The 10,311-nt window shown below is 62.1% G+C and overlaps 1 long non-coding RNA gene across 1 annotated transcript; it reads right to left on the reverse strand.

Moving 5' to 3' along the window:
- Window positions 1-1,970: 1,970 nt before the first annotated feature.
- On the reverse strand, window positions 1,971-8,101 carry LOC142475840 (uncharacterized). The gene is made up of 3 exons (XR_012791187.1): window positions 7,971-8,101; window positions 3,714-3,779; window positions 1,971-2,020 (listed from the first exon to the last, which is right to left on the reverse strand). It is a non-coding gene; the product is annotated as an uncharacterized LOC142475840 (long non-coding RNA).
- Between the last annotated feature and the right edge of the window lie 2,210 nt (window positions 8,102-10,311).

Genomic DNA, 10,311 nt, shown 5'->3' on the forward strand with positions numbered 1-10,311 from the left:
CCTCCCCTTGCTGCGCCTCTCTCCCCCCTCCCCTCACTGTGCCTCTATCCCCCCCCTTCACTGTGCCTCTCTCCTCCCTCCCCTCACTGTGCCTCTCTCCTCCCTCCCCTCACTGTGTCTCTCACCCCCTCCCCTCACTGTGCCTCTCCCTGTCCCCTCACTGTGCCTCTCTCCTCCCTCCCCTCACTGTGCCTCTCCTCCTTCCCTCACTGTGCCTCTCTCCTCCTTCCCTCAATGTGCCTCTCTCCCCCCCTCCCCTCACTGTGCCTCTCTCCTCCCTTCCCTCACTGAGCCTCTCTCTCCTCCATCCCTCACTGTGCCTCTCCGCCCTCCCCTCACTGTGCCTCTCCCCCCTTTCCTCACTCTTCCCTCCTTTCACTGTGTCTCTCTCCCCCTCACTGTGCCTCGCTCCCCTCAATATGCCTCGCTCCCCTCTCCCTGTGCCTCTCCCCTCCCCGTGCCTCTCCCCCTCCCCTCACTGTGCCTCTTTCCCCTCCCCTCCCCTCACTGTGCCTCTCTCCCCCTCCTCATTGTGCATTCCTCCACCCTCCCCTCACTGTGCCTCTCTCTCCCCATTCCCTCACTGTGCCTCTCCCCCCTTTCCTCACTCTCCCCCTCCCCTCACTGTGCCTCTCTCCCTCCCCTCACTGTGCCTCTCTCCCCTCCCCTACCCTCACTGTGCCTCTCTCCCATTCCCCTCACTGTGCCTCTCCCCCCTCCCCTCACTGTGCTTCTCTCCCTTCTCCTCACTGTGCCTCTCCCACCTCCCTCACTGTGCCTCTCTCCGCCCCTCCCCTCACTGTGCCTCTCTCCCCCCCCCTCACTGTGCCTCTCTCACCCCCTCCCCTCACTGTGCCTCTCTCCCCTCCTCCCCTCACTGTGCCTCTGTCCCCCCCTCCCCTCACTGTGCCTCGCTCCCCCCTCCCCTCACTGTGCCTCTCTCCCCCACTCCCCTCACTGTGCCTCTCTCCCCCACTCCCCTCACTGTGCCTCTCTCCCCCCTCCCCTCACTGTGCCTCTCTCCCCCTCCCCTCACTGTGCCTCTCTCCCCCTCCCCTCACTGTGCCTCTCTCCCCTCCTGCCCCTCACTGTGCCTCTCTCCCCCACTCCCCTCACTGTGCCTCTCTCCCCCACTCCCCTCACTGTGCCTCTCTCCCCCACTCCCCTCACTGTGCCCCTCTCCCCTCACTTTGCCTCTCTCCCCCCCCTCACTGTGCCTCTCTCCCCCTCCCCTCACTGTGCCTCTCTCCCCCACTCCCCTCACTGTGCCTCTCTCCCCTCCCCTCACTGTGCCTCTCTCCCCCACTCCCCTCACTGTGCCTCTCTCCCCTCCCCTCACTGTGCCTCTCTCCTCCACTCCCCTCACTGTGCCTCTCCCCCCCCCTCACTGTGCCTCTCTCCCCCCTCCCCTCACTGTGCCTCTCTCCCCTCACTGTGCCTCTCCCCCTCCCCTTCCCCTCACTGTGCCTCTCTCCCTTCCCCTCACTGTGCCTCTCCCCCTCCCCTCACTGTGCCTCTCCCCCCTCCCCTCACTGTGCCTCTCCCCCCTCCCCTCACTGTGCTTCTCTCCCCTCACTGTGCCTCTCCCCCCTCACTGTGCTTCTCTCCCTTCTCCTCACTGTGCCTCTCTCCCCTCTCCCCTCAATGTGCCTCTCTCCGGCCCTCCCCTCACTGTGCCTCTCTCCCCCCCCTCACTGTGCCTCTCTCCCGCCCCTCACTGTGTCTCTCTCCCCCCCTCCCCTCACTGTGCCTCTATCCCCTCCTCCCCTCACTGTGCCTCTCTCCCCCTTCCCTACATACAGTTGCTTGCTTGCTGGATAGCGCAGTTGTGGGGATAATAATGCCGCGGCCGTGGGTTTGATCCCCATACCGGCCATTCTGCAGCTTTCTTTGCATTTGTTCTGTGTTTTATAAAAGGTTATGAGGATGTAAAAGTTTAAATTGATAAACATACCATGAATCGCTCCCTAGGGTCGTCTCAATCAGCGCTGCTCCCTTCCCCCGTTACCACACGAGAACGCTGGGAAATTAAGGGATCTATCTCAGTATAGTGAAATATTAGGAACATTTTGTATAGAGCAGAATCATTAGCACAATTTTTCAAATATTTAATCTACATTCTTAGGCCGCGCATATAGTACTGGCGACGTCGCCCGAAAACAGAAGCATTGCCGCCGCGTGCGCTTATAGTGCGCGCTACGGCGACAAAGCGACGTCGCCGGTTCGGAAACTGGTAGCCGGCAAAATTAGATTTTTCAAGGGCCGTCACGTCACTTGAACAAATCAAATTGCCGGAATCCCGCACTGCCGCCGCCCGGCGAAACATAACTTTTGCCGGTGGCGACGGCGTCGTCACCCGTCGTGTCGCCATCGACGGCACTATAGGCACAGCCTTAATTTTTTTCTCTCCCTTACTGTGCCTCTCTCTCCCCCTCACTGTGCCTCTCTCCCCATCACTGTGCCTCTCTCTCCCCATCACTGTGCCTCTCTCTCCACATCACTGTGCCTCTCTCTCCCCATCACTGTGCCTAACTCTCCCCATCACTGTGCCTCTACCGCTCCCCTCACTGTGCCTCTCCCCCTTGCCCTCACTGTGCCTCTCCCCCCTGCCCTCACTGTGCCTCTCCCCCGTCCCCTCGCTGTGCCTCTCCCATGTCCCTCTCCTCACTGTGCCTCTTTTTCCCCCTCCCCTCACTGCGCACCTCTTCCCCTCCCCCCACTGCGCCTCTCTCCCCCTCCTCCCACTGCGCCTCTCTCCCCCTCCCCTCACTGCCTCTATACCCCTTCCCCAGTCCCCTCACTGTGCCTCTCCCCCCTCCCCTCGCTGCGCCTCTCTCCCCCCTCCCCTCACTGTGCCTCTATCCCCCCCTCACTGTGCCTCTCTCCTCCCTCCCCTCACTGTGCCTCTCACCCCCTCCCCTCACTGTGCCTCTCCCTGTCCCCTCACTGTGCCTCTCTCCCCTCTCCCCTCACTGTGCCTCTCTCCCCCACTCCCCTCACTGTGCCTCTCTCCCCTCCCCTCACTGTGCCTCTCTCCCCCACTCCCCTCACTGTGCCTTTCTCCCCCCTCCCCTCACTGTGCCTCTCTCCCCCTCCCCTCACTGTGCCTCTCTCCCCCTCCCCTCACTGTGTCTCTCACCCCTCTCCCCTCACTGTGCCTCTCCCCCCCCCTCACTGTGCCTCTCTCCCCCCTCCCCTCACTGTGCCTCTCTCCCCTCACTGTGCCTCTCCCCCTCCCCTTCCCCTCACTGTGCCTCTCTCCCTTCCCCTCACTGTGCCTCTCCCCCTCCCCTCACTGTGCCTCTCCCCCCTCCCCTCACTGTGCCTCTCCCCCCTCCCCTCACTGTGCTTCTCTCCCCTCACTGTGCCTCTCCCCCCTCACTGTGCTTCTCTCCCTTCTCCTCACTGTGCCTCTCTCCCCTCTCCCCTCACTGTGCCTCTCTCCCCCCCTCACTGTGCCTCTCTCCCCCCCCTCACTGTGCCTCTCTCCCCCCCTCCCCTCACTGTGCCTCTATCCGCTCCTCCCCTCACTGTGCCTCTCTCCCCCTTCCCTACATACAGTTGCTTGCTTGCTGGATAGCGCAGTTGTGGGGATAATAATGCCGCGGCCGTGGGTTTGATCCCCACACCGGCCATTCTGCAGCTTTCTTTGCATTTGTTCTGTGTTTTATAAAAGGTTATGAGGATGTAAAAGTTTAAATTGATAAACATACCATGAATCGCTCCCTAGGGTCGTCTCAATCAGCGCTGCTCCCTTCCCCCGTTACCACACGAGAACGCTGGGAAATTAAGGGATCTATCTCAGTATAGTGAAATATTAGGAACATTTTGTATAGAGCAGAATAATTAGCACAATTTTTCAAATATTTAATCTACATTCTTAGGCCGCGCATATAGTACTGGCGACGTCGCCCGAAAACAGAAGCATTGCCGCCGCGTGCGCTTATAGTGCGCGCTACGGCGACAAAGCGACGTCGCCGGTTCAGAAACTGGTAGCCGGCAAAATTAGATTTTTCAAGGGCCGTCACGTCACTTGAACAAATGAAATTGCCGGAATCCCGCACTGCCGCCGCCCGGCGAAACATAACTTTTGCCGGTGGCGACGGCGTCGTCACCCGTCGTGTCGCCATCGACGGCACTATAGGCACAGCCTTAATTTTTTTCTCTCCCTTACTGTGCCTCTCTCTCCCCCTCACTGTGCCTCTCTCCCCATCACTGTGCCTCTCTCTCCCCATCACTGTGCCTCTCTCTCCCCATCACTGTGCCTCTCTCCCCATCACTGTGCCTCTCTCTCCCATCACTGTGCCTCTCTCTCCCCATCACTGTGCCTAACTCTCCCCATCACTGTGCCTCTACCGCTCCCCTCACTGTGCCTCTCCCCCGTCCCCTCGCTGTGCCTCTCCCATGTCCCTCTCCTCCCTCCCCTCACTGTGCCTCTTTTTCCTCCTCCACTCACTGCGCACCACTTCCCCTCCCCCCACTGCGCCTCTCACCCCCTCCTCCCACAGCACCTCTCTCCCCCTCCCCTCACTGCCTCTATACCCACTTCCCCCAGTCCCCTCACTGTGCCTCTCCCCCCTCCCCTCGCTGCGCCTCTCTCCCCCCTCCCCTCACTGTGCCTCTATCCCCCCCTCACTGTGCCTCTATCCCCCCCTCACTGTGCCTTTCTCCTCCCTTCCCTCACTGTGCCTCTCTCCTCCCTCCCCTCACTGTGCCTCTCTCCTCCCTCCCCTCACTGTGCCTCTCACCCCCCTCCCCTCACTGTGCCTCTCCCTGTCCCCTCACTGTGCCTCTCCCTGTCCCCTCACTGTGCTTCCCCCCCTCACTGTGCCTCTCTCCTCCCTCCCCTCACTGTGCCTCTCCTCCTTCCCTCACTGTGCCTCTCCTCCTTCCCTCACTGTGCCTCTCTCCTCCTTTCCTCAATGTGCCTCTCTCCCCCCCTCCCCTCACTGTGCCTCTCTCCTCCCTTCCCTCACTGAGACTCTCTCCTCCATCCCTCACTGTGCCTCTCTCCCCCTCCCCTCACTGTGCCTCTCCCCCCTTTCCTCACTCTTCCCTCCTTTCACTGTGCTTCTCCCCCCCTCACTGTGCCTCTCTCCTCCCTCCCCTCACTGTGCCTCTCTCTCCTCCTTCCCTCAATGTGCCTCTCTCCCCCCCTCACCTCATTGTGCCTCACTACTCCCTTCCCTCACTGTGCCTCTCTCCCCCTCCCCTCACTGTGCCTCTTCCCCCTTTCCTCACTCTCCCCTCCTTTCACTGTGCCTCTCTCCCCCTCACTGTGCCTCTCTCCCCTCTCCCCTCACTGTGACTCGCTCCCCTCAATATGCCTCGCTCCCCTCTCGCTGTGCCTCTCCCTTCCCCGTGGCTCTCCCCCTCCCCTCACTGTGCCCCTCTGCCCCCCTCACTGTGCCTCTCTCCCCCCTCCCCTCACTGTGCCTCTCACCCCCGCCCCTCACTGTGCCTCTATCCCCCCTCACTGTGCCTCTATCCCCCCCTCACTGTGCCTCTATCCCCCCTCACTGTGCCTCTATCCCCCCCTCACTGTGCCTCTCTCCTCCCTTGCCTCACTGTGCCTCTCTCCTCCCTCCCCTCACTGTGCCTCTCACCCCCCTCCCCTCACTGTGCCTCTCCCTGTCCCCTCACTGTGCCTCTCTCCTCCCTCCCATCACTGTGCCTCTCCTCCTTCCCTCACTGTGCCTCTCTCTCCTCCTTCCCTCAATGTGCCTCTCTCCCCCCCTCCCCTCACTGTGCCTCTCTCCTCCCTTCCCTCACTGAGCCTCTCTCTCCTCCATCCCTCACTGTGCCTCTCTCCCCCTCCCCTCACTGTGCCTCTCTCCCCTCACTGTGCCTCTCTCCCCCCTCCCCTCACTGTGCTTCTCTCCCTTCTCCTCACTGTGCCTCTCTCCCCTCCCCTCACTGTGCCTCTCTCCCCCCCCCTCACTGTGCCTCTCTCCCCCCCCCTCACTGTGCCTCTCTCCCCCCCCCTCACTGTGCCTCTCTCCCCCCCTCCCCTCACTGTGCCTCTCTCCCCCCCTCCCCTCACTGTGCCTCTCTCCCCCCCTCCCCTCACTGTGCCTCTCTCCCCCCCTCCCCTCACTGTGCCTCTATCCCCTCCTCCCCTCACTGTGCCTCTATCCCCTCCTCCCCTCACTGTGCCTCTCTCCCCCTTCCCTACATACAGTTGCTTGCTTGCTGGATAGCGCAGTTGTGGGGATAATAATGCCGCGGCCGTGGGTTTGATCCCCACACCGGCCATTCTGCAGCTTTCTTTGCATTTGTTCTGTGTTTTATAAAAGGTTATGAGGATGTAAAAGTTTAAATTGATAAACATACCATGAATCGCTCCCTAGGGTCGTCTCAATCAGCGCTGCTCCCTTCCCCCATTACCACACGAGAACGCTGGGAAATTAAGGGATCTATCTCAGTATAGTGAAATATTAGGAACATTTTGTATGGAGCAGAATAATTAGCACAATTTTTCAAATATTTAATAAACTGACTGGGAGGGAGGGAGGGAGAGAGGTGACTGGGAGGGAGAGGTGACTGAGAGGGAGGGAGGGAGGGACAGGTGACTGGGAGGGAGGGAGAGAGGTGACTGGGATGGAGGGAGGGAGGGAGAGAGGTGACTGGGAGGGAGGGAGAGAGGTGACTGGGAGGGAGAGAGGTGACTGGGAAGGAGAGATAGAGGTGACTGGGAGGGAGGGAGAGATAGAGGTGACTGGGAGGGAGAGATAGAGGTGACTGGGAGGGAGAGAGGTGACTGGGAGGGAGAGAGGTGACTGGGAGGGAGGGAGGTGACTGGGAGGAAGGGAGGTGACTGGGAGGAAGGGAGGTGACTGGGAGGGAGAGAGGTGACTGGGAGGGAGAGAGGTGACTGGGAGGGAGGGAGAGAGGTAGGGAGAGAGGTGACTGGGAGGGAGGAAGAGATAGAGGTGACTGGGAGGGAGGGAGGTGAAAGGGAGGGAGGCAGGTAGGGAGGTGACAGGGAGGGGGGAGGTGACAGGGAGGGAGGGAGAGAGGTGACAGGGGGGGAGGGAGAGAGGGAGAGAGGAGACAGGGAGGGAGAGATAGAAGTGACTGGGAGGGAGGGAGAGATAGAGGTGACAGGGAGGGAGGTGAAAGGGGGGAGGCAGGTAGGGAGGTGACAGGGAGGGGGGAGGGAGGGAGCTTACGGAGGGAGGGGGTGCGAGAGGTGACAGGGAGGGAGGGAGAGAGGTGACAGGGAGGGAGATGACAGGGAGGGAGGTGACTGGGAGGGAGGGAGAGAGGTGACTGGGAGGGAGGGAGAGATAGAGGTGACTGGGAGGGAGGGAGAGATAGAGGTGACTGGGAGGGAGAGATAGAGGTGACTGGGAGGGAGGGAGAGATAGAGGTGACAGGGAGGGAGGTGAAAGGGGGGAGGCAGGTAGGGAGGTGACAGGGAGGGGGGAGGGAGGGAGCTTACGGAGGGAGGGGGTGCGAGAGGTGACAGGGAGGGAGGGAGAGAGGTGACAGGGAGGGAGATGACAGGGAGGGAGGTGACAGGGAGGGAGGGAGAGGTGACAGGGAGGGAGAGGGGTGAAAGGGAGAGAGGTGACAGGGAGAGAGGGAGGGAGGTGACAGGGAGGGAGGTGACAGGGAGGGAGGGAGGGAGAGAGAGAGAGGGAGAAGTGACAGGGAGGTGGAGAGAGAGGGAGAGGTGACAGGTATGGAGAGGATGACAGGGAGGGGGAGAGAGAGAGACACACACACACACACACACACCCAGACAGAGACACACCCAGACAGAGACACACACCCAGAAAATTATATAAATAATTTATTGACATTAATTAAAATTAAATAAAAAATGAAGACATTAATTGGACATTCCTCATTGTCATTCCTGACCTTGGGGCTTGTTTATATAATATAAAAATGTGCTAAATAAATAGCAGGGGAAAGCAGAAATATGGTTGTGCATTATTATAAATATATATGTTGCTACTTACACTTACAGTACTTATTGTACAGACTGTGTCACACGTGCAGCGGCAGCTTTGCCTCTGAGCAGCTCCAGACTGTCTGACACACCTTCTCCTGTGCTCCTCGTGGCAGTCACTGTCAAAGGTCAGTGATATCACTGCCATCCCATGGATCACTGCGGCCCCTCCCACCCGGCATCTGTCCAATCCCCTGCCGTCTTGCTGAGCTGCTCCTATCCTCCTCAAATGGCCACCAATCTCCTGCACCGTTACTCCCTGGTAGTGTAGTGTGGTGTGCTCTGCTCATACTCTGCCCCCCGGCTCTCGGCATTCTCACCCAATCCCGTGCATTTTTGCATTCTACTATGAATGAGTATGCCGGGGCGGGGCTTTGTAGATTTCCGGCCGGCACGCAGGGGATTGGTTGAAGGATGTCTAAAGCCCAACCCCCCCGCATTCTATTCTACAAGTGAAAAAACTCACCAGCTGAGTCCCGCACCCTCCTCGCGCAGCTCCGCCGCCGCAGACTAGCGCACCGCCGCCCGCTCCACATCACATCTAAGTACCGGGACAAAGGCCAAAACCCGGGACATTTCCGGGACAGGCAGGCTACCGGGACAGTAATATACTAGCTTGTATACCCAGCGTTGCCCGGGCGTGGAAGGGCAGGGGGTATGGAGTGGAAGGGCGGGGGGGGGGGGGGGCGTGGAAGGGCGGAGGGTGGGGAGGGCAAAGGGCGGGGGGTCAAAGGGCAGGGAGGGGCTGGGGGGGCAAAGGGCAGGGAGGGGCGGGGGGGCAAAGGGCAGGGAGGGGCGGGGGGGCAAGGGGCAGGGGGGGACAAAGGGCAGGGAGGGGCGGGGGGGGGACAAAGGGCAGGGAGGGGCGGGGGGGGACAAAGGGGGCAGGGAGGGGCGGGGGGGGACAAAGGGCAGGGAATGGCGGGGGGGGGACAAAGGGCAGGGAGGGGCGGGGGGGGCGGACAAAGGGCAGGGAGGGGTGGGTGGGGGGGGCATGGGGAGGGAGGGCAGGGGGCAAAGGGAAGGGGGAGGGAAGACAGGGGGCAAAGGGCATTGGGAGGGAGGGCAAAGGGCATTGGGAGGGAGGGCAGGGGGCAAAGGGCATTGGGAGGGAGGGCAGAGGGAGGGAGGGCAGAGGGCATGGGCAGGGGGCAAAGGGCATTGGGAGGGAGGGCAGTGGGCAAAGGTCATTGGGAGGGAGGGCAGGGGGCAAAGGGCATTGGGAGGGAGGGCAGGGGGCAAAGGGAAGGGGGAGGGAGGGCAGGGGGGGGCAAAGGGCAGGGTGAGTCAGGGACGCGTTAAATAACCCATTCCCCTGCGTGTACTCACCTCCTCCTCCACCTCCCGCTCCTCCGCGGCGAGGCTGAGACGCTCCGGTGAGGAGGTGCTGCGCCTCCCGCGGGGAGAGGTGGAGAGAGCCGGAGGAGAGGCGGAGACAGCCGGAGGTGCGCCCACGGGGACGGGTAGCGGCCTGTGTGAGGGGAGAGCCGCGTGCTCTTTGTGTGGGGGGGGGGGAGAGCGCCGGGTGAGGGGAGAGCCGCGTGCTCTGTGTCTGGGGGGGGGGGGGGGAGAGCGCCGGGTGAGGGGAGAGCCGCGTGCTCTGTGGGGGGGGGGGGAGTGAGGGAGAGCGCCGGGTGAGGGGAGAGCCGCGTGCTCTGTGTGTGGGGGGGGGGGTGAGGGAGATCGCCGGGTGAGGGGAGAGCCGCGTGCTCTGTGTGTGGGGGGGGGGGGAGGAGAGCACTGGGTGAGGGGAGAGCCGCGTGCTCTGTGTGTGGGGGGGGGGTGAGGGAGAGCGCCGGGTGAGGGGAGAGCCGCGTGCTCTGTGTGTGTGGGGGGGGGGGGGGGGTGAGGGAGAGCGCCGGGTGAGGGGAGAGCCGCGTGTCTGTGTGTGTGTGTGGGGGGGGGAGAGTGCCTGGTGAGGGGGAGAGCCACGTGCTCTGTGTGGGGGGGTGAGGGAGAGCGCCGGGTGAGGGTAGAGCCGCGTGCTCTGTGTGTGTGTGGGGGGTGAGGGAGAGCGCCGGGTGAGGGGAGAGCCGCGTGCTCTGTGTGTGTGGGGGGGTGAGGGAGAGCGCCGTGTGAGGGGAGAGCCGCGTGCTCTGTGTGTGGTTGGGGGGAGAGTGCCTGGTGAAGGGAGAGCCACGTGCTCTGTGTGGGGGGGGGTGAGGGAGAGCGCCGGGTGAGGGTAGAGCCGCGTGCTCTGTGTGTGTGGGGGGGGTGAGTGAGAGCGCCGGGTGAGGGGAGAGCCGCATGCTCTGTGTGTGGGGGGGGGGGGGGGGAGCGCCGGGTGAGGGGAGAGCCGCGTGCTCTGTGTGTGGGGGGGAGGGGTGAGGGAGAGCGCCGGGTGAGGGGAG

Source organism: Ascaphus truei, unplaced genomic scaffold (genome assembly GCF_040206685.1).
Source record: "Ascaphus truei isolate aAscTru1 unplaced genomic scaffold, aAscTru1.hap1 HAP1_SCAFFOLD_141, whole genome shotgun sequence".
In the NCBI taxonomy this organism is placed as follows: domain Eukaryota; kingdom Metazoa; phylum Chordata; class Amphibia; order Anura; family Ascaphidae; genus Ascaphus; species Ascaphus truei.